General features: G+C 40.6%; 1 protein-coding gene across 7 annotated transcripts in view; it reads left to right on the top strand.

The window, feature by feature from the left end:
- Positions 1-24,422, top strand: part of tenm3 (teneurin transmembrane protein 3) — a 2,629,382-nt gene that overhangs the window by 46,745 nt on the left and 2,558,215 nt on the right. For all 7 annotated transcript variants that reach the window (XM_063049436.1, XM_063049434.1, XM_063049437.1 and 4 more), the window contains exon 2: positions 22,570-22,623. The gene's annotated coding sequence lies outside the window, so the exon portion shown is untranslated. The remainder of the gene's footprint in view (positions 1-22,569; positions 22,624-24,422) is intronic.

The raw sequence follows: 24,422 nt of genomic DNA, 5'->3' as shown, positions 1-24,422 counted from the left end.
TGAAAGGCCTCAACAAAGTGGATATGGTAGGATGTTTCCTAGAGAAGAGGAATCTGCGACTAGAAGGCACAGCCTCAGAATAGAAGGATATCCCTTTAGAATAGGAATGAGGAGGAATTTCTTTAACGAGAAGGTGGTGAATCTATAGAATTCATTGCCACAGATGGTTGTGGAGGCCAAGTCATTGGGTATACTTAAAGCAGAAATTGATTAGTAAGGAGATCAGTGGTTACGGAGAGAAGGCAGAAGAATGGAGTTAAAAGAGATAATAAATCAGCCATGATGGAATAGCAGAGCAGACTTGATGGACTGAATGGCCTAATTTTGTTCCTTTGTCTTATCTGCAAGTGTTTTTGGATTTTAAGTCTGCAAAATAAACTGCTATGTAAAGTGAAGTTTTTTAATTCAACGTGGCAATGGTTTTGCTCGGGTTGACCAGAATTAAAATGGGTCAGTAGCTCTGCAAGCAAGACAGTGACAGCTGAACCCTGTGGAATGATTAGCCGCCTCAGTTTTCACATCTGCTGCTGCTAATTACTTGTGGGGCTCAGATTTAACACTGCATCATTGATTTACCAACTGACCAAGCAATGCAAAGAGCATAACAGGTAAAATGGACAAATGCTTTGTTACATTTCTTTACTATGCTCCACTCACAAGAGTCAAGGATCAACCATTTACATTTACAAGCATTAGGAATTTGCTATGCTGTATTGGTACAGCATGAAACAACAAACAACAACATTCAACAATTCCAAAGAGAAAAGAAATATGTAAAAAAAAGTTACAGTTTAAAGTACAGATGTGGAATAATATGTGCATAAATACATAAACTCCAGCATGTATTTACAGTGTAAACAACATTATAAAAAAGAGGTTTAAAGTGTTTACAGTGCAGTGACTGATGGGGGCTGACTAGAAAGGATGATCAGATCAACTGCCTGTGGGAATAAACTATTAAGATGACATGAAGTTTTTGTTTTAATTGCCCAATGACGCTTTCCAGAAGGGAGCTTTAGGAAAAGGCAGTTTGCTATGTGGATAGTGTCCGCGATGAGTTTTTCCTGCCCATTTCTCTGTCCTGGACACATACAAGCCATGCAGCCATGGTAGAAGTTGCCTGATCAGTTGAGTATTTCTCATATTTTCTGTTTTCATAAATACTGTATGAAAGAATTAATTGATTTTGATGAAGCTCATTATCTAGAAATCACATATTATGTATTATATATTACATCACACATAATGCCTTTTGCTATATATTAAAGCTGTGGTTTTATAAAGAATTGGTCAGACCACACATGAAGTCTTGTAAGCAATTTTTGAAGAAATTAAATCTAGGGAAGGAGATGCTGGCATTTCAGAGACACTAGAGGAGGGTCACGGGAAATGAAAGGGTTAGTGTATAAGGACTGTTTGTTTGCTCTGCACTTGTACTTACTGGAGTTGAGAAGAATGAGGGGGGAATCTCATTGAAACCTATTGAATATTGAAAGGACTAGATACAGTGGATGTGGAGAGTGGGTCAGAGGGCACAGCCTCAGAATAGAGGGATGTCCATTTAGGACAGAAGAAGAGGAATTTCATTAGCCAGAGGGTAATAAATCTGCAGAACTTGGCTGTGGAAGCCAAGTTATTGCGTATATTTAAAGTAGAGGTTGACAGGTTCTTGATTAGTAAGGGTGTCAAAAATTTTGGGTAGTAGGCAGAAGAAAGGTGTTGAGAGGGATAATAAATTAGCCATAATGGAATGGTGGAGCAGATTCAATGGGCCTAAATCTACTTTTACTCCTTATCGTCTTAAATACCTGTGTTTGGGGGATGCATCACAGTGAAATGGTAGAGAGCAAATGTGCTGGAAAGTAGATCAGAAGGACTGTGGAATTAGACTGCTGTAGAGAGTAGATTCAAGTGAGGTGATAGAGATAAGTATATGTTGGAGAGGGTATCAGAGTATGCTGGGGTGGGCCGTGATCATTATTAGTTGAACAGGAAATCGGTGTGTAGTGGGAAAGGGATTAAAGTGTGCAGGGAGAAGATCTGAGTGGGCAGGTGAAGATTAGTGTGTGCTCTGCTGGGGGAGAAAATAGCGTGTGCCAGGAAGGGATCTGTGTGTGATGAGAAGGTGGGAGGGCCAGATTGGACTGTGAAGGGACAGGAATATTCAACAGAAGAGATCTCATCTGTGTCAGGGGAAAGTAAAGTGTGCAGGAGAGATGATTCGAGTGTGCTGGGCTAGGGATGTGTTCATTTAAGGATGGATCAACCTGTGCTGGGGAGGTGGAAATTAGAGTGTGCTGGATGAAGTGGAATTAGAGTAGCTTGTTAAAAATGTTAATGGTACATTGAACTGACTTTTCAGTTAATTAAGTCACCCTGGAAAAACCTTCCCCTGCTGGACCTCCTGTGAACACTTGTGGATGCCATGGTAGCACAGCAGTTAATTCAATGCTATTGCAGCTCGGCGCTTTGGAGTTTGGAGTTCAATTCCAACGACATCTACGGGGGATTTGTCTGACCTCCCTATGAACGCGTAAGATTTCTCTTGGTGCTCCAGTTTCCTCCCACATTCCAACAACGTACTGGTTAGAAAGTTAAGTAGCCTTTGTAAAATGCCCTGTGCTTAGGCTAGGGTTAAATAATTGGGTTGCTGGGTGATGCGGCTCAGTAGGCTGGAAGGGCCCCTTCCACGCTGTATCTCTAAATAAACATAAGTGAAAATAATTGAATTATTACACTTCAGAATAGAATTACTGGGCATTTCATTTCTTCCATTGAAATCTCTAACACCTTGTGCTCAGTCAATGTGACTGGAAATATTTGGCAATTTGTGTTGATCATATTTCTGTACATGTCACTTAGTTTAGAAATTTCTACCCAACATATCATCTCATTGTTTTCCACAAAGTTATTTCAGGAGCAATAAAATTGTATTGGTGCAGTCAGAAGCAGCAAATCTTTAATTTTAAAAGCTTGTTTTTCACTCGACTTTGAACTACCCTTCCACAAGTGTTTGCAGAGGTTCTCATGTCGTTGGTCAATTGTTGACAAATGATGGCCTTGAAGACACAATTGCAGATTGTTGCTGTGGTTAAATGATGATGCTACCACATTATTTTTGCTGCAGAAATGAATGTTCAAATTTCAAGATCAAATCAATCATAAAGATTTAAAGATTAGGAAGGAGATCAATATCAGAGAACAAGCAATTAACTTTGCTCCCAATCGGATTTTGAGTTTCATTTTTATTGGCTAAACAAAAAACAGACCTTATTTATGGCAAGCCTTATGTTACAGTTACCAATATGTATTTGTTGCTTTGGCTATCTTCACATTTGTTTCAAGGGAGAATGTTGAAATCCATTGCCTGCTTATCAATAAGACAGACCATGGCATATTATTAAACTGAACCTTTATTCTGGTGGTTGTACTACTTCTCTGAGCCCATCCCAGATGTTGGTACTGTGTACCCAGGATTCATTTAGTTGGTGACACAAGGGATTGCAGATACTGGAACCTGAGGCAATACTCAAAGTGCTGGAGGTTTAGGCATTTTAGGCAGCACCTATGGAGAGAAATGCACAGTTGCTGTTTTGGATTGAGATCCTTCATCTGGATTGAAATAAAGAGAAGAGATAAATAGTATGAAAAGGTGGAGGAAAGGGGTTGAACAAGAGCTTGTAGGTGATAGCTGGATCCAGAAGGAGGGCCAACGTGACATGCCCACAACTCACTAGCTCTAACCCATACGCCTTTGGAACGTGAGAGGAAGCCAGAGCACTGAGAGGAAACGTAAGCAGTCACAGCCAAAGTGTACAAACTCCTTACAGAAAGTAGAGGGAATTGGACCCCGATTGGTGGTCACAGAGTCTGTAAAGTGATGCACTAACTATAATGCTGCCTCACTGCTAAGGGAAAATATAACGAAATATTGGAAGAAAGGCAACAATAGCTGAGATTTCTCACATTTAAATAAAACCTGATGTCCTAGTTCACTCTGCAGGGCAAGTTAAAGTCATGGTGGAAAATATGTTTGAATTTGGTTCGTCTGCAAATTCTAAGGACTATGCTGGTTCTTTAAAGATTGTGAGGCCTGCATTGGTTAGGGTCGACCATGGATGTTGTGTCCTTGCTGTTTGGATACGTAAGCCTGAGGAGTACAATATGGAAAGTAAACTATTGCCCATTTGGCAGACTTTTCCATGCAACTGATGAATCCAAAGGAACTGCAGAGGCCGATATAGTTTGGTACCAGCAGCGTCACAGGGTTGCCAGTCAGCATTGAGCTCAATTTAGGACTGCCTTAGGGGCTCCAGCTCCAGATCTTTCCCTCAGGGTTTACTCCCACAGCCTTCCCTGTAAGTGGGTGTTGCTGCAAGGCAGTAGTGGTTTGAGATCAGAGTTCTCCTACTCATAGATGAGCTGACAAGCATGCATAATGAGCCCAATCTGCCCAAAACAACTGGTTTTAAGATGGCAGTAACCCACCTTTGCCCCTTATCCTTTCTGTAGAAACAGCTCTGCCAGGCTTAATAGATAAGCCATTTGTAAATGCCAGGATCCTGACTTGGTTGTCAGAGGCTATTTGAGGTGCACAATTGTTGGGAGCATTTAATAGGTAGAGGGAGCTTATCCCCATTATCAAACCTGGTTATAACAATCTTAACAAACTGCTTTTAAGATTAGTACATTTGTTAAAATAACAGGTGACAACATTCAATTGTAGTAGATCTCTAGTTAATCCCTCCCTGGTAATAATTACTTAAGAGTGTCTTTTGGTTTCACTGCTGGTATGCATTTGTTGAATCAGTGGTAAGCATGACCACGTACTTGAGCGATGCCCTTCCCAGAACAATTAACACTAAAAAATGGTGCAAATGCTTGCAAGATTCCCAGTAGTTTGTTCATCATTAAAGTGTGCATTTTTTAAGTATGGAGTTATGAGATAACATCTCATTTAGAGTCCAAGCTTCCGAGGTAGTTTATGAGCACTTGAAGGGCACTACTGAAGCAATAAATAAAAGTGATTGTGTTATAACACAGCATCACTTTAGTGAAAATTCAACCACTTCTATTGCATACACCAAGAGAAAATCCTGAAGAATTACTTATAAGAGGATTAAACTATGACATTGTGGTGAGTCTAAATACTCCTAATAGTACTTGTTACTTATAATCAATCTCAAAGCTGATTAATTAGAGCTCACTTTATTGTAACTGGGTATTGTATGAATGTTGTTTCTTGTGTAACTGAATTAATTGAATTCATGAACAATAAACCTTACTCATATCAGGATTAATAGTGCTTTAAAATATTGAGATTTCATTTAGCGTTTAACTATATGCATGTTATTAAAATAATGAGTAGAAACATTTAGGATTGGGATGATCACTTTGTTGTCAGATATCATCCAAACTTACTTATGTTTAATGAGCTGCAGAATTGCTGTTTGACATGCAAAGTAATAATGCTGTGAACCATGAATGAACATTTGCTGTCAATGTACTGTAGGTAAATAAAAATTGGCTCTGATTCCCTGTGTTCTCAGAGCTGAAGAACTTGGTTGCTCCAGCTTACCTGCATGAAGAATTCTTCTGCTTAGATCACATGATTAGCAAATGACGAGTGCACAAGAAACACAATCTTTTGTGTTGATGAGTGCATAAGATAGTTAAATTTTAACTGCATAAACACAAGAAATCCTACAGATGCTGGAAATCTAGAGCAACACACACACACAAAGTGCTGGAGGAACTCAGTAGGACAGATGGCACCTATGAAAATTAGATTAGATTATGAGGACACTCAGTCCTCATTTATTGTCATTTAGTAATGCATGCATTAAGAAATGATACAATGTTCCTCCAGTATGATATCACAGAAACACAAGACAGACCAAGGATAAAACTGACAAAAACCACATAATTATTACAAATAGTTACAACAGTGCAAAGCAATACCGTAATTTGATAAAGAACAGACTATGGGCACAGTAAAAAAAAAAGTTTCAAAGTCCCAATAGCCCCATCATCTCATGCAGATGGTAGAAGGAAGAAAGACTCTCCCTGCCATGAACCTCCAGCGCCGCAAACTTGCCGGTGCAGCACCCTGGAAGCATCCGACCACAGCCGACTCTGAGTCTGTCCGAAAACTTCGAGCCTCCGACCAGCCCTCCGACACCGAGCACCGAGCACCATCCTCTGCCGAGCGCTTCGACCCCGGCCCCAGCCGCCAAGCAACAGGCAAAGCTGAGGATTCGGGGCCCTCCCCTCTGGAGATTCTGGATCGCACAGTAGCAGCGGCAGCAAAACAGGCATTTCAGAAGTTTCTCCAGATGTTCCTCTGTGCTTCTCACGTCTGTCTCCATCAAATCAGGATTGTGCACGGCACCCTACTTGACAGATTACAGATATTCATTCCGGAGTGGCTGCTGCGCGCTGCGTCGCGCCGCCATCTTCTCTTGAAGAAACAGATGAAATTTGGCTGAGACTCTTCATCCAGTCCTGATTTCCCGGTTTGTCCTCTTTCATGCATTGGATGTTTGTCAAAGTTCAAAGCTGAAAGTACATTTATTTTCAACATACATATACAGTATAAAACCTTGAGATGTGTCTGCTTGCAGGCAGCCACAAATCAAAGAAACACAATAGAATGAGTTGAAAGAAAAAGCCCACACAACAAGACCATCAAACACCCAATGTGTGGAAAAAGTACAAACTGTGCATACAATGAAAAGTAAACAAATAACACTGGGTCCCAAAAAGTGAGTTTTCAGCGCTGCGCCAATGGTAGTCATCAGCACTTTGCTGATGGCTGCAGGCCACAGCCGCAGAGTCAGTTCACCGCAGAAGTGCACTGATCAATAATATGCAAGTAGTTAAAAAAAGAAGTAAATAAAAAAAAAATCACAAGGAGTCTGAACTGCAGACTCCCTGAAGCAAGTCCACAACTGCGGAGTGTGTTCAGCACTGAGACAGAAGCCCGATGGTTGGAGGGCAACAACTACTCCCAATCTCAGTGGGATGGACCCAAGGCTCCTGCACTTTTCACCCACTGGCAGCAATAAGAGAGACTTGTCAAATGCAGGCAGACAGTGATGAACACCTGCTTGTTTTCCGCTCTTGTCTTCCACAATTTTAACCTTGCTCGACCCCTTAACTGGCCCAGAGCAATGGAGCCTATGACAGGTTCATGTTCCACCATTAGGAATCAACACAGAATCTCATCCATGCCGGATCCACCAAGAGATCACGGAAGCAGCAGATTATTCAGTCAGCCCAAAACGTTGCTCTGGAAAGGGAAATCACAGGCTGCAATCAATCGGAGTTTAGCAAAACAAGAAGTATATTTAGAAGAAGAAGAATATTCAGTAGTTTTGCAAGCTGTCTGCAAGATGGTCACTGGCGCCATCTTGCCGGAATGTTTTGTTCGTCATGTTGGAGTATTAGGCTTGTTAAATGTAGTTTTTCATAAATTCTATTGTATTGCTTTAGTTTCCTGTAAATGACTGCAAGAAAAAGAATCTCATGGTGACATATATGCACTTCAATAATAAATTTGCTTTGAACTTTGATTTATTTGAAAGATTCTGCATTTGAGGGACTTCAGTTACATAAACTGGAGAATCTGAGGCAAAAAATAACAAAGTGCTGGAAGAATTCAAGTGGCAAAGGGATGGTTGAGGTTTTGGTCTGAGTACCTGCAGTGAGTTGTAGACACAGCTCAAGCACATCACAAAATCGAGCCTTCCATCCATGGATTCTGTCTGTACTCTTGCTTCCTCTGAAAAGAGGCCATCATAATCAAGGACCCCAGCCTTATAATCACAAGAGGTTCTGTAGATGCTAGAAATCCAGAGCAACACGTTCAAGATGCAGGAGGAATTCAACAGGTCAGGCATCATCACATTAAACAGTCGGCGTTTCAGGGTGAGACACTTCATCAGGACTGGAAAGGAAGGGTAAGGTGCCAGAATAGCAAGTTGTGTGGAGGGGAAGCAGAATGAGCTGGAAACTGATAGGTGAAGCCAGTGGGTGGAGAAAGGGTAATGAAGTATGAAGCTAAACAGTGATAGGTGGAAAATACAAAGGACTGGAGAAGAAGAGTTCTGATAGGAGGGGAGAGTGGACTATAGGATAAGGGGAATGAAGAAGTGGACCAAGGGGAGGTGATCGGCAGCTGAGGAGAAGAAGTAAGAGGCCAGAATAGAGAATAGAAGAAAATGGAAGGGGTGGAAAAATATTTCTGGAAGGAGAAATTGTTGTTCATGGCATCAGTTTGGAAGCTATCTAGATGAAATTTGAGATGTTGCTCCTCCACTCTGAGAGTGGCCTCATCATGGCAGAAGAGCAGGCCATGGACGGGCATGACAAAATGGAAATGGGGATAGGAATTAAAATGGTTGGCCACCAAGAAAGTCTGCTTTTTACGGATGGAATGGAAGTGCTCTACAAAGAGCTCGTGTAGTTTGCCTTGGGTTTCACCGATGTAGAAGAGGCTGCATCAGGAGCACCATATGCAGTAGATGACCCCGGCAGATTCACAGATCTTGTAATTATGCTTTCACATATTAGTCACTGCAGCCATGGGTAAAAGGAGCGGGCTGTCCATTCTATCCATGCCTCTTATCATATATAATTTTATTGAGTCACCTCACATCCTCCTTCAACAAGAAAAGCCCAAGCTTACTTAATCTTCCCTCATATGGCATGATCTCTAATCCAGGCTGCATCCTGGTAAATCCCTTTTGCTCAATCTCTAAAGCCTCCACATGCTTCGTATAATGAAGTGAATTGACTGAACACAACACTCCAAGTGTGGTCTAATCAGCTTTTTTCAAAGTGCAAGTATTGTGAATTAAATAGTATCATAAGCCTGCATTTCTATAACTTCTTTCATTGGTCTGTGCCTCAAATTGTTTAATAGTCAATGAAGTATCTAGGGAGTGTTAATATTGCACCCACTACACATTTAAATACCGATATGAATATAATTAAAAATTAAAATTGGCTATTTTACCTTATAAAATTTAATTGGATTATTATTTGCTAATAGATTATATAGGCAAAAGTCAAAGCCCTTGAAACGTAAGGACACTACAAAAGCAAAGGGCAAGGTCTGACTGATCTACTTAAATCCTAGCTGCCATAATGCTATTTACATCTTACTATTTCCAATAGCAGTACAGATCAGGATTGTACATTAATCTTAACTCTGTTCTGGTAGTCTTAGCTAAGTACTTCATTCTGCAAATACTTAAGTTCCATCGTGGAGGGATTGGATTACTGGACAAGCAGCCAAGGTTCTGGATCACTAATCCCTCCATGGTAACCAGGAATTGAAATTCAAAGAATTAAATTCTTAAAAACTGGGAATAAAAAATAAAATACTTCAATGAAGGAATGGAAACCACAGCTAGTGCATTGTCATAAAACCCATTCAGATTAATATGGACCTTCAGAAAGGAAATGCGCTATCCTGAGCTGTTCTGGCCCATGTGTGATTCCAGACACATGTATTAACTTTCAAAGGTCTTTAGCGATGGACAATAGAGTCATAGAGTCACAGACAAAAACACCATAGAAACAGGCCCTTCTACCTACACCTTGACCAAAGCCCTCCATACCACTCCCATCCATGTACCAATCCAAATTTCTCTTAAATGTTGAAATTGAACCCACATTCACCACTCCCCACTCTCGCCACCTTCTGAGTGAAGATCCTTGTCATGTATCCATTAAACATTTTGCTTTTCACATGTAACTCATGACCTCTAGTTGTAGACTTACCCAATCTCAATGGAAAAACCCTGCTTGCACTTACCCTATCTGTACTCCTCATAATTTTGTATACTTTCAGAGTAAAGTTCTATCAAAGCCACTTAAATTCAGTTGAAAAGCACATGGAGATTTTGAGAGGAAAACTCTTCCATGATATCCCTTGAAGATAGCACCCAAACTAATATTCATGTGGAATTAGCGATAGGGAGATTGCAACAGCCCTGTGAGTAGTTGTACTTGTTGAGCTTCAGATGTATTGCAGAACATTTGAAAGTACTTAACCTTGGTTTCTACAATACTGTGGCTGAGCTCTCTCACTGTTAATGAAATGAGATTAAAAGGTTAGCTTTATTTGCCACATGCACATCGAAAAATACAGTGGAAAGTGTCGTTTGCATGTTTGTGCCAGGCAGCCCAAGCATGCAGTGTCACTACCCTTCTGGCGCCAACGTACCTTGCCCACATTCCCACAATTCACCAACCCTAACCCAGATATCTTTGGAATGTGGGAGGAAACCCATGCGGTCAGGATCAGAGACAGTGGCAGGAATCGAACATGGTGCTGTAATAGCATTACTCTAACTGCCACACTGCTGTGCCATCCTCAGGAATTAGGAATGTCTGACACGAACATATTTTGGAAAAACATGTTGTTTATGAATGTTCCTTAGCCATCTGATTGAGCGATTCCAAATTATTTCACCAGGTTTCTGTATCCGCTAGGCAATCAGAGCAAGCATATGAATTAACTTCACCCTTTGCTGGTCTGGCTGGTGTGAGACAATTCATCATCACCATGAGTTTAAAGGGTGAATATTTCCCAAATTTTTCACCTGTCCTCTTAAAAGACAGCATTAGAAGTGACATAACTACTTGGCAAGAGGCATATCAGAGCTATTGAGAAGAGGAAGGAATTTTGCATCTAGTGGAGGCCACTCTGGATTGGTTAGCAAGGAATTGATGAGAAGCCACAAATTCAGAAATGTGAGAAGCTGGGAGAGGAATACCCTTGCCCTTGTGAGTTCTAACAGCATAATGACAACTAGCGGGTGATTACAAAGCAAGTGTATCAGGAATCTTTAGCAGGAGTATAAGATCAGCTCATCCATATTGAACACAGCACGGCTCCATATCGTGGGTGACGTGATTATTGCCGTTCTGCAATGTTAAGTTCCAAATGAATTTTCGGAGTACCAGAATCTTTCATCAGCTCAGTGGCCGAGAAGTACACATTTCATTGGCAATGCAGTATTCAGTATTTAAATGACCCAACTGAGGTCACCAGTGGGATTGCAGATTGCCACCAAAATGCATGTATTATTTATGATTCACACTGGGGTTGTGAGGATTAGAGTAATCTTTTCAAAGCTGACAGAATTTCAGAAGCTAAATCAAAAATATAACAAGATTATTGCAATATCAGGTTATTCTATGAATACCAGTTGTCATTCCAGCTGTTCAGGAGAACATTATTCAGCTATTACCTTCTGCAAAAAAATAATAATAATCCTGGTTTTTGCTTAAGGAACAAAGAGATCAGATAAAATCAGCGTTGAAACTTGAGGAGGTGAGGAGTGGGCTGACATACCTTAATAATTACAATTCTGTGACAATTACAAGGGGTGATTGATAAGTTCATGCCCTGAGGTAGAAGGAATCAATTTTAGTAAACCTAGCCCATTTATTTTTCAACATAGTCCCCTCCTACATGTACGCACTTAGTCCAGCGGTCGTAGAGCATACGTATCCCTTCTTTGCAGAAGTGGTCCTCAGCAGGGGTGATTGATAAGTTCGTGACCTAAGGTAGAAGGAGATGAGTTATTAACTTCAAACTTTCTGCATTATCACTCAAAGAGTTGAACTGCACGTGCATGAAATAAGAGTGTCTTGGACCTTCAGGTGGTCCATGCCAGGGGTGATTGATAAGTTCGTGACCTAAGGTAGAAGGAGATGAGTTATACTGCTCTCATTATAGGTACATGCAGTTCAACTCTGAGTGAAAATGCAGAAAGTTTGAAGTTAATAACTTATCTCCTTCTACCTTAGGCCATGAACTTATCAATCACCCCTCGTAGGATTAAAAGACATATGAAGAACAATGAAATGAAAGTTCAGAACATTCAAGGACTCAACAGCTCATGTTCTTCAGTATTATTTATTATTATTATTATTATTATTATTATTGTTGGGTTTTCTTTTTTTATTTGCAGAGTTTGTCTTCCTTTGCACAGTAGTTGCTTGTCTGTCTTTGTGTGTGGTACTTCATTGATTCTATTGTATGTCTTTATTCTATTCCCCCGGGATCAATTTATTCTATTGTGATAGAAAATAAATAGCATATGGTGCCATATACATGCCTTGATAATAATTTTACTTTGAACTTTAAAGAACAGCATGGTTCATTGAAAGGAAAAGTACCCCCATTGGCATCCAGTATTTAGTGTCAACTTCTAACTGTCCTTGAAAAGGGTGGGTAGATTGTTTTCATAAAGTGCTACAGTCCTTCTCAAAGGTGCTACAACTTTGCTGTGTAAGGAACTTTCAAATTAGCCTGGTGAGTGACGTAGAGGGAAATGTCACCTCTATTATCATGCACAAATGTCACCTGTATCAGCCAAGGATCAGAAATGTAAGGGTATGCATATCAGGACGGTTTGAACAGACTGAGTCTCTGTTCTATTGAAAAAAAACTGAGGGGTGACCTAATACAGTTCTTTAACCTTATGAAAGGTTTGGATAAAGTGGATATTGAAAACAAAAGTTTCTAATTGTGTGGAGAAACAAAACTAGCAGCCATTAAGTTATCAGCATGGAATTCAGACAAAACTGCTTTACACAAGGAACGATGAACATGCAGAATTCACTCTTGAAGGGAGAGTTTCAAGTGAAAAGTATAGGTGCATTTACTGGAATACTGGACAAGCCAGTGAGGGAGAAAGGAACAGCGGATTATGCAAATAGATTTCAGTGAAGGAATGCAGTAAGAGGTGGGTGGCTCACGTATACTGGATCAAATAAATGTCTAGTATCTGTGTTGTATATTCTACATAGTCCTAAAGTCAGTTCTGTGGATGCCACAAACTGCATTCATGATGTACTGTGAGGAAGAGGGAGTAAATCATGAACACAAGGGATTCTGCCGATGCTGGAAATCCGGAGTAACATACACTAAATGCTGGAGGAACTCAGCAGGTCAGATAGCATCTATGGAAAGGAATAAACAGTCAGCATTTCAGATTCAGATGCTTCATCAGGACTCATGATTCAGTGTCCTGATGAAAGGTCTCAGTCAGAAACATTGACCAAAATTACCCTCTATAGATGCTGCCTGACCGGCTGAGTTCCTCCAATATTTTGTGTGTGTTGCTTGGATTTCCAGCATCTGAGGACTTTTCTCTTGTTTATAATTCAGAGTCCTGATGAAGGGTCTCAACCTGAAATATTGACCAAACTTCCCCTCCAAGGATGCTGCCTGACCTGCCGAGTTCCTCCAGCATTTTGTGTGTGCTGCTAAGAAAAGGGAGCGTTTATGTTGTCACTACGGACTTTTGCTACATAATGAACTTTCAGATGTTATGCAGCTCATGTTTCCAATCTCATTCGAAATCTTCAAACATCCAAGTATAAAATCACTCTCATCCAAGCGTGAATGTGTTATGTTTGAGATTTTACACTTCAAAGTGTCAGCAGCATATAAGAATGGGAAAAGAAAGGCTGCTATTTCATATTTATGTTTCTTGCATTTGTTGCTTCTAAGCACTTAAAGGGGACAAGCCATCAAATATACATCCCACCTTCAGAGTGGAATAAAATATTGTGCATGAAGTGTGTGTGATCTGCCTGCCTCTATGAGCAGTACATCATGTGGATGTGCCATGAGAAGTGTGATTCTAAACTTACAAGATTAGAAACATGAAAAGTGCTATAAATCATAATATCCAGGTAGCATGACTTAATTTTAACCTTGCGTTTCTAGGAAATTAAAGTCTGCTGAAATTTTGCCTGGTTTTCATCTTCTGCGTGATAACAAATGTATTTGGTTTTATTAGTCTTGCCATCTGCCAATACCTTTGTATCACTATACTTTCTTCATTTTTACATGATCTTTGGGCTCACTGTACAATATTGTTGCATCCTTCTTCAGTCTCTGGTTGCAGAAAAAAGAGAAATTGGAATTTTCTATTGCCGAAGAGAAAGAGTAAAAAATTAGAGTGAATACATCTTTAATCTATATTCTAATAACGTTGCTCAAGTCAGATGTTATTTTTACAACAGACAGCCTTTATGTTAATAAATTAACATACTGTACATTAACACAAAAGATTCTGCAGATGCTGGAAATCTAGAGGAACACACACAAAATGCTGAAGGAACTCACGTCAAGCAGTAACTATGGAGAGGAATAAAATGATGGGTAGGAGCCATATACTCATTTTAACAGGATGCACCACGAGCCTCACCCAGGGGCAGTACACTTGGCGGCATAACCAAGTTCTCAGACAGCTAGCATCAATCTTGGAACAGAGGTGAATCACCACAAATGCTCTCCCACAAACATCGGCTGGAAATGTCCACATCACACGATTTGTACCAGCAGGCCAACCTCCAGAGCACCATATAACATCAAAAGATGTAAGCATTCTGCAGGTTGCTCGGGATTGGAAAATGGACGCGGACTTGGGGAAAAAAAGCTTGTGTTTCCCCCAGACATTGCGGCTACAACACTCCGGCCAGACATGGTCCTGTGGTCCACAACAGCCAAGCTGGCATATGTTGTGGAATTGACAGTACCATGGGAAGATGGTGTCGAAGAAGCTTGTGAGAGGAAAAAGACCAAGTACTCTGAACTGGCAACTGTAGCTGCCCAGAATGGCTGGAAGACCAAGATTTTCCCTGTAGAAGTGGGATGCAGGGGATTCGTTGCTACATCTACAACCAGTCTATTGAAGAAGATGGGGCTGAGGGGTCACCCCCTCCAACAAGCAATCAAGTCCTTGTCTAACACAGCAGAAGAAAGCAGCAATTGGATTTGGATTAAAAGGAAAGACAACAACTGGGCTGCAAGATGAAGACAGGAGGGTATGGAAATTAGGGGGTGTATCTGGGACACCAGGTAGCACCATTGAGCCCTCTGGAGACGTCGTGGGCTTATCAATGAAACGTCAAAGAAGGAGGGTGCCCACCTGATGATCCCAGAGACATACCTACCCTCCCTCCTTGTCACCAGTCCAAGTCCAATGTCAACATCGAGTGTGCTGACTCACCATAGAGATTACCATCAAGTCCCAGTAGCTCTACCAATTCTCTCTATCACCACGCAGCTTCTCACAGAATTCCACGCTCCTCCCCACCACCACCCACCTATCTTCCCCCTCAGCTGCCTCTCCTATCACGTGTTAGGTGGTACTCTTTCCCCTCCTCCCACCTTCTTATTCTGGTTTCTTTCTCATTCCTTCCCTGGCCCAAAACGTTGACTGTTTATTGCTCTCCATGGATGCTGCCTGATCTGCTAAGTTACTCCAGCATTCGGCATGTGTTAATCAATGTTCTAATAACATTGCTCAGATGATAAAAGATTTGTGATATTTTAAGAGATTTTGGCAAGAATGCTTTGAACTATGTTTTGCCTTGTAGATGAAACTCCATTTGATATTTTTTTAGTTATGACAGAGCAGATCAATGGTCCCACTTCCCCCAATTATATGTGAACGGTCTTAACTAATTGAACAGGTATCCTTTTTATTTAATATTCCTTTTTCACTCATTGTTTGCTATGAGAGGTCTGGAAAATGATGCCTGTCCAGAAATGATCAACTGAGTAAAACTCCACCAGCCTGTATACGGTGTTTAGGGCCTCCAAATTAAATCAGCAGTGTGCTGGAATCCCTGCTGGGCTGAGGGTTGGCCTCTGCAGGCCAGCTCTCCCATCCGTGCTGCTCTTCAGTGTTCAATCCCTGGAAGACAAACTGGATTGCTTTGTCTGCAACTGCGGGAGATGAGGAACTGCAGCAGACTAGTTACTACAGAAACATGCTCCAGGACCAACATCCCATACACCATCAATCTTCAGGCCACGCAACTGAATATTATGCAAATATTATATTGTGACTGTATGTGCTATTGTAACTATATGTGCCCTGTGCTGTTTGTGATTATACGTACTGTGTTTTGAACCTTGGCTCTGTAAGAATGCTATTTTCTTTATCAGCGTACATGTGTACGGTTCAATTAACTTGAAAAATCATTTTTATTTCAAGGGGAGATCGTTCAGAATATCCAAATATTATGTTATAGCTCAGAGAAACTTTTTTGTTGTGATGTGCATTTATTTCAAATTGCTTGTAAGGTAACAGTTCTTTTATTTATCTTCAGATTTTGTGACCTTTCTCAATTATTTTGTTTGACCTTTAGTCTATTCTGCCGCTGAAACCTTTTCTAATCTGGAGGGTTTGGATTCCCTGCTGTTCTTTCTGGTTATATCCTTCCATTAGTACCAAACTCTGTGGGCCTGGGGCCACTCCAGCACATCATTGGTGGTCACATCTGCTTTGTTCATGCCGTAAGATAGCTAGAGATGGATAAGGTTGATATCGCAGGCTCATTTAAGGCTGTGTTTTCTCTGTTCTGCACTTTCAGTTGTTCTGATGTTAAGACATGAATTCTTATCCCTTTTCACAGTCCATAAAACTGAGGAAAACATCTAATCATGCCTTCGACAGTTTCAAGAGTTCAATGATCTCTTTCACCTCAGCTGCACTGCTAATCTTATTTTTCAACCTGCTGAAATAATTGATTTTTTCCATTGGATGGACCTATTGCAATGATGGGTGGCAGCTCATTTAGTGAGGCAGTTCAAGATCTGATGCTCATACTGAAAGAGAAGTCATATGTTTGCAGTACAAAGGCTTTCCAGTATTTGCACTTTGCCTTTTGTCTGTAACCTGTAGCAAGATGGGAAGATCTTAGCTTCTTCGTGCTCACAACAATCTGTTGCTGCAATAGCGTTCATTTTTATATCAGGTCAAAAAAGATCATAACTACCAGAGGAACATTTTGGAGCACAATTTTTTGATAAACGAGTAAACAGTTTAAAATTGTGTGGTGCATATGTATATTAGAAGTAACATGCCAAATTATTGAAAAAAAGCCACAATCATTAATATGCAAATAACTAGGTCAAATCATAAAAGTTCAAAAGAATTTTGTTCTTCGCCCAATTTTCACCCATTTTACCTTTAAATTCCTGGCTTTGAACTGCAATTTGTCTCACAGTGCCCTTGAAGGTAGGTTCTGGAAGGATCACTCTGCATTACTTTTCCCAGCTGGGATATCTACAATGATTCAGTTTTGCTCATTCAGCATATAATTCACCATAATATTAACAAGGATGCAGTTTAAAGGGCACAAAATTCCTGAATTGTATATGTACCAAGCCCATCAAGATAATGCTTGGGATAATTCTGGATTTAGAAGCTGGACAGATGGATGGGATACCAATGGGGCATTTGTGAAGTAGACTTAGTATCATAGAGTTATACAGCTATGGAGCACAAAAATGGCCCTTCAAGCCATCTTGTCCATGCTAATCATGATGTTTACATTAGGTTCACATCTCTCTACTCCTTTTCCATCCAAGTACCTGTCCAAATGTATTTTAAAACATTGTAATTGTGTCTGCTTCTGCACCTCCTCTGAAAGTTCATTCCATTTAACCAGCAAACTCTCTGTTAAAACTTGCCCCTCCACTCTCCTTTGAATTTCTTCCCTCCCACCATAAACTTCTTCCCTCGAGTATCCCACCTTGTGGAGAAAAAGACTCTATCTATGGTTCTCAATAACCAGGGCAAATTTTGTGTAACAGTGTAGTGGGAAAATAAGACCATAAGATGTAGGAGAAGAATAAGGCCATTCAGCCCATTGAGTCTGCTCCTCTATTCCATCATGGCTGATCCCAGATCCCATTCAACCACATACATCTGCCTCCTCGCCATTATTGGAATTTATTCTAAGGGACAACAAAACATTCCTTCAGAAAGATTCAAGTTGATCAAGGACTGTCTGGGAAAGTTATGTGTAACTAACTTAACTGAGATTTTCGAGGAATTTATCAGGAAGGTTAATGAAGATGGCATAATCCACCTGGATTTCACAATGTGTTTATTGAGATCCAACATGCAAAGCTGGTCAAAAAAAGGGAAGAGTCCATGGAATTCAGGGGAGAGTGGGAAATTGAATCAGAAAAAGGCCTCATGTTATGATGCAAAGGAGTAATAAATAACAAGTGTCTTTGTCAATGTAGAGCTGTTACCGAAGAGATTACACAGAGTTCATTAATTAGGCCCTTACTTTATGTATATTTATTCATATATATTGATGAACTGGAGGGAGCATGGTAAAGAAGTTTGCCAGTGATGCAAAAATTGGTCTTATTGTTGACAGTGAAGAGATTTCAGACAGATACAAATGGTCTGATCCATCGGTCAAAAAATGGAATTTAATCAGAATAAATGCCAGCTAATGGATTTGAGGTGATGCATGAAAGCAAAGGAGTGTACAGTGAATGACAGGGTGTTGGCTGGTGTGCAAGGGGAGAAATGCATTGAATTGTGAACCTGGAGATCCTGAAAGGTAACAGGTTAGATCTGGAAAGTGGTTTAAAAGTCATATGAGATGCATTCATTATTATTTGAGGCATTGAATTTAAGAGTAGAGATGTTATATTAGTCTCAATTGAAATGCATAAACATAATAGATCAATAGAAACAACTGACCTCCCTGAGAAGAAACGTCAAAAACCAGATGCATAGCTTTAAGTATATAAAGTGTAAAAGAGAATTGAGGGTAGATATAGGACCCATAGAAAATGACGCTGGAGATATTGTAATGAGAGATGCAGAGATGACAGAGGAACTGAATGCGTATTTTGCATCAGTCTTCACAGTGGAAGACATCTGCAGTATACAGGACATTCAAGAGTGTCAGGGAAGTGAAGTATGTGAAGTGAAAATTACGACTGAGAAGATGCTCAGGAAGCTAAATGGTCTGAGTGTGGATAAATCTCCTGGACCTGATAGAATGCACCCTTGGATTCTGAAGGAAGTAGCTGGAGAGATTACAAAGGCATTAACAATGATCTTTCAAGAATCGATAGATTCTGGCATTGTATCGGATGACTGGAAAATTGCAAATGTTACTCCGTTATTTAAGATGGGTGGGAGACAGCAGAAAGGAAACTACAGACCTGATAGCTTGACATCAGTGGTTGGGAATTTGTTGGAATCGATTGTTAGGGATGACATTACGACTACCTGGAAGCACATGACAAGATAGGTCAAAGCCAGCATGGTTTCCTGAAAGGAAAATCCTGCTTGACAAACCTACTGCAATTTTTTGAGGAAATTTACAAGCAGGATAGTCAAAGGAGATGTAGTAGATGTGGTGTACTTAGATTTTCAGAAGGCCTTTGACAAGGTGCCGCACATGAGGCTGCTTAGCAAGATAAGAGCCCATGAAATTACAGGGGAGTTACTAGCATGGGTGGAGCATTGGCTGATCGACAGAAAACAGAGAGTAGGAATAAAGGGATCATATTCTGGCTGACTGCTGGTTACCAGTGGAGTTCCACAGGTTGTAGTGTTAGGACCGTTGCTTTTTACGACGTATGTCAAAGATATGGACTATGGGATTAATGGATTTGTGGCTAAATTTGCTGATGATACAAAGATAGGTGGAGGAGCAGGTAGTGTTGAGGAAACAGAGAACCTCCAGAGAGACTTAGATAGTTTAGGGAAATGGGCAAAGAAGTGGCAAATGAAATACAATGTTGGAAAGTTTATGGTCATGCACTTTGGTGGAAGAAATAAACGGGCAGACTATTATTTAGATGGGGACAGAATTCAAAATGCAGAGATGCCCAGGATGCCCTAAAGGTTAACCCCTAGTTTGAGTCGGTGGTGAAGAAGACGAATGCAATGTTGACATTCATTTCTAGAGGTATAGAATATAAGAGCAGGGATGGGATGTTGAGGCTCTATAAGGCACTCGTAAGACCATACTTGGAATATTGTGTGTTTTGGGATCCTTATTTTAGAAAGGATATACTGACATTGGAGAGGGTTCAGAGAAGATTCACCAGAATGATTCGAGGAATGAAAGGGTTACTGTATGAGGAACGTCTGGCAGCTCTTGGGCTGTATTCCCTGGAGTTCAGGAGAATGGGGGGGGGGCGGATGGGAATGTCGAACGTCGACTCAGACCATGAGAGGCCTGTATCAGGCATTTTCATGCCTTACAAGACGCAGATTGGAAGTCTGTGTGGGGCGCCACTCCTCACACAGACACAAGAGCAATGTGTGATTAAGTGCCTTGCTCAAGGACACAAATGAGGGGGGATCTCATAGAAACATTTCAAATGTTAAAAGGCCTGAACAGATTTGATATGGCAAAGTTACTTCCCATGGTAGGTGAGTCTAGGACAAGAGGACATGATTTCAGGATTGAAGGATGTCCACTTAGAACAGTTGTGGAGAAATTACTGTTAGTCAGAAGGTGGTAAATCTGTGGGATTTGTTGCCACGTGCGGCTGTGGAGGCCAAGTCTTTGGGTGCATTTAACGCAGAAATAGTTAGGTTCTTGATTAGCCGGGTCATCAAGGGGTATGGGGAGAAGACAGAGGAGTGGGGATGACTGGAAGAATTGGATCCGCCCCTGACAGAATGGCAGAGATGACTCAATGGGCTGAATGGCCTACTTCTGCTTCTATATATCTTATGGTCTTATTTATCGAATTGGTGGGTGAATTAGACAAGAGATGAAGAAGAATGTATTCACTCAGGGTATAAGGTGTGTCAAACTCACTGCCTGAAAAGAATAAGAAATGTACAAAACCTCTTCACACTCAAAATGTTCCATGTATACTCAGTGTTGATTTCTGCAGTGCAGGGGCATCAGACTAAAAGGAGGAATTCAATTCACAAATGACAACAAATGTTGGAACCGAGAGGGAAATAGTAAATCGCTGGAAGAATTTAGTGGGTTAAGGAGCAACTGCGGAGAGAAAGGGATAGTTGACAATTGTAGACAGAGACAGCCAGTACATAGAAATGAGAAGGAGGGGTGAATCTGCCAGGTGATAGGTGGAAATATAAAAAGAGTGAAGGGAGAGGAAATCTGAGGCAAATTATGCCACATTAGGAATGAGAAGGGCGCGATAGATGCAGAGTGATAGGGGAGGGTTAATGGGTATGATGGCAGGAGAGAAGATTAAGGACTGACATGCAAGTGCTGGAATGGGACAGGCAGCTAAATGACAGGCAATCAGAAGCTGAAGATGACTGCTGTGGAAGGAGGGCACGTGCTCTGCAAAGTGATAGCCTAGAGTGGTAGAAGGTGGAATTTTTTTCTTTCTCACTAGTCCAGGCAGGATAGGCAAATGGTTTCTGACTGTGTTTTAACTTTTCTTTGATACTATGGTGATAAGGTAATTATGATCTGGTGGACAATTGAGAAAGAACATTGTTTTGAAGAAAGTCACACATCCATGCTAAGTTCTAGAGCACGTTCAAATGTGAGACTTAACGTATGGACCAAGACTGATTGTTTACTAGAGCTAGTTCCATTACTATTAGAAGGCAATAAGCAACTTTACATCAGCTTTTTCACAAAGCTGAACTTTTGAACTCAGCATGATTCACAACTTGGCAATTGGTGAAATGCTGAGAGGTCTGTTTTAGTAGTCTCCAATCTGGTGGCATGAATCTTAATCTTTCTCTTCCTATGACCCCCCCCCCCCGTTTCCCTTATCCCTGTTACCCCGTTACACATTCTCTTTCCCTTCCCTTGCTTTCATGACCTGCCCATCATCTTCACCTTCCTCCCTCTGGTTTTACACCTCCTACTCTATAATCCATGGTCTACTGTCCTCTCCAGTCAGATTCCTTCTTCTTCAGCCCTTTGCTTTCCCCTTCTATCAGAAACCAAATCAGGCATATTGTCACTGATAAATATTGTGATTTTTTTTATTGCTTTGCGGCAGCAGTATTATGTAAGTCATAAGTAGGTTACCAAAATAAATAAGCAAATTGTGCAAAAGAGGAATAGTGAGGACCTCTAGAGTCATCTCCCAGCTTCTAAAATTTTCTCTTCTTTTCCACCCTCCCTCGCCTTCCTTTATTTCCCCCCCCCCCACCCTCGATTCACCTATCACCAGCTTCTCTCCTCTTCCTGCTCTTTTATTTCGGCTTTTGCCCCCTTCCGAAATGTCGACACTTCATTTCCCTCCATAGACGCTGCCTGACCTGATCCACATGACAACTTCATCCATTGTATTCTTTGTGAATTGATGAAGATAAAACATCTTATCACCACCTTGCATCACAATCTATATCCTGTTACGTGATGCCACGTTGAATAATATTGAGCCCATCGAAGTATTTAGCTTTTCTTTTGCTTGCCCCGTATGCTTCCTTTTCAAAGCAATGAAATATTCCGAATAGCAATTGTGATAGCAAATGCACTTTGAAGATTACAGCTGCTTTTATTTCAGTCTGGGAGCTCATCTTGTAATCTTACTTTTCTCAACCTTTTTTTGTGATCCAACTGCACAAAGCCCTTACTTCAATGTAGTCCATCACTACGCAGACAAAAAAAAGTGTGGGTGTTGGGGGAGAAAGGGAGTGGGAGGATGCAAAGGAAACTCAGGATGTAATGGGTAATCCTGTCATGGTTAGAAAGAAATTCAAAACTGTTTCTGTTGTTATTTATTTCACTTCTCTGGTTTTCTTTCGACAGAGATTTGAATCAGCAACAACTCGGTAAATCTGGGATTGGTGCCAAACAACAACCGTAAGTTTATTCTTAATTCTCATTCACTCAGTAAATTGGGATAGGAGGAGATTGGGAGGGAAGAAAATAGAGGTGGGTTTTACATTATGTTCTCCAATTCCATTTCTGTCATGTTTTTTGGCTAAACAATAATAATTTGTCTAGAAAATTTATTCACATTGTTCATCATAATTAAATTGCTAATTTTGTAATTGAGGTTATTGTATTTTTATGATTTGATCTGATATATTTACACAATGGGAAACATTTTCAGATTGCAAATAAAATCTAGAACGATATACTTGGTAACAAAAAAAACCTCGAATATGATTTGGCGTTTGCCATTGCAGAATGCACCAAGCACTGTCAGTCACAAATGTAGAAATATTGAAACCTGCATGCCCTTTATTTTTGGATCTCAGCTGGAATAACGGTAAGGGCTTTTACTTTGGCATTGCCATTCACAAAATATGATACTTCTGTCTTGAGACATATCAAATTAATCCTGCTGAAGAGCATGTTGTCATATTTAATATTCTAAATATATGATTTTGTCTTGACTATCATGTCCTTGAGACAAAGAACCTGTCACCACTTTGCACATGATCATTGTTTATTTGGAGAAGGTTACAGAGAGGCACCAGATGAATAAGGAATTCTATTTTAGCTTGATGGATAGTTTTCTGATATTATAGTTGAGGACGTGAGTAAAAAAATATTTTCTGCTCCTGCCATTGTAAGAATGATTTTAGAGTGAAGCAAAATTGTAAAATAGTCTGTGCATGGTGGCTTCAAAAATGTACCGCATATTTCCAACTTCTATTTTGATGAGCTTTCAGCTTAGCTGAAGACATTTTTTCCTCTTTCCACACGAAAAGAAATCCCAAGTCACTAGATTATTTGCTAAAATTTAGTGGCAGTTGCTTTTTAGCAATGATGGAATATAGTTGCCTTTGATCCAAAGCAAAGCTGCTTTGCAACAAGATCATTGATCCTTTTCAGCCATTTAAGATATCAAAGCTACTGCTGAAGCTATAAACTGTCTGCTGTGATACAACTGGGATAACTATGGATTCTGAAATGATCAAAAATCTCCAGGTTTTTATATCATTGCAGGTTGGTTTGTACAAGCAGCATTCACGCTACAAGTCTTTTTGCAGTTCTTTTTGAAAAATTCTGACCTAGCATGCATGCTTGGGGTCAAGAACACTATCCATCTTCCAGGACGTTGCATATTCTCGAGGTGTGAATCCAAGCAGATTGCATCAGTATGTTAGCTGACAGCAGGTGATAAGCTGCCTCTCATTCACTCAGACGTACAGTACATGCTCAAATGTACAGACACAAAGATTTTGTTGGTCAAATGCACAGAACATCATTTCAATATTAGTGGATATTTCCTGTCCACTCTCCTTGTTCCATTTTGACATCAGCAAAATAACACTCTAGACTGGGGATTAAGTCTGCTGCAGTAAATTTTATTGTAAATGGCACTTATCCGTGTAAGCGGAACAAGTGCTACACATGCCCTTACACTTCCTCCCTTACCACCATTCAGGGCCCCAAACAGTCCTTCCAGGTGAGGCATCACTTCACCTGTGAGTCGACTAGGGTGATATACTGCGTCCGGTGCTCCCGATGTGGCCTTTTATATATTGGTGAGACCCGACGCAGACTGGGAGACCGCTTTGCTGAACATCTACGCTCTGTCCGCCAGAGAAAGCAGGATCTCCCAGTGGCCACACATTTTAATTCCACATCCCATTCCCATTCTGACATGTCTATCCACGGCCTCCTCTACTGTAAAGATGAAGCCACAC

The sequence above is a fragment of the Mobula hypostoma genome, chromosome 5 (genome assembly GCF_963921235.1).
Source record: "Mobula hypostoma chromosome 5, sMobHyp1.1, whole genome shotgun sequence".
NCBI lineage: Eukaryota > Metazoa > Chordata > Chondrichthyes > Myliobatiformes > Myliobatidae > Mobula > Mobula hypostoma.
Note: the sequence above shows the minus strand (reverse complement) of the source record. Positions and strands in the feature narration are given on the sequence as shown.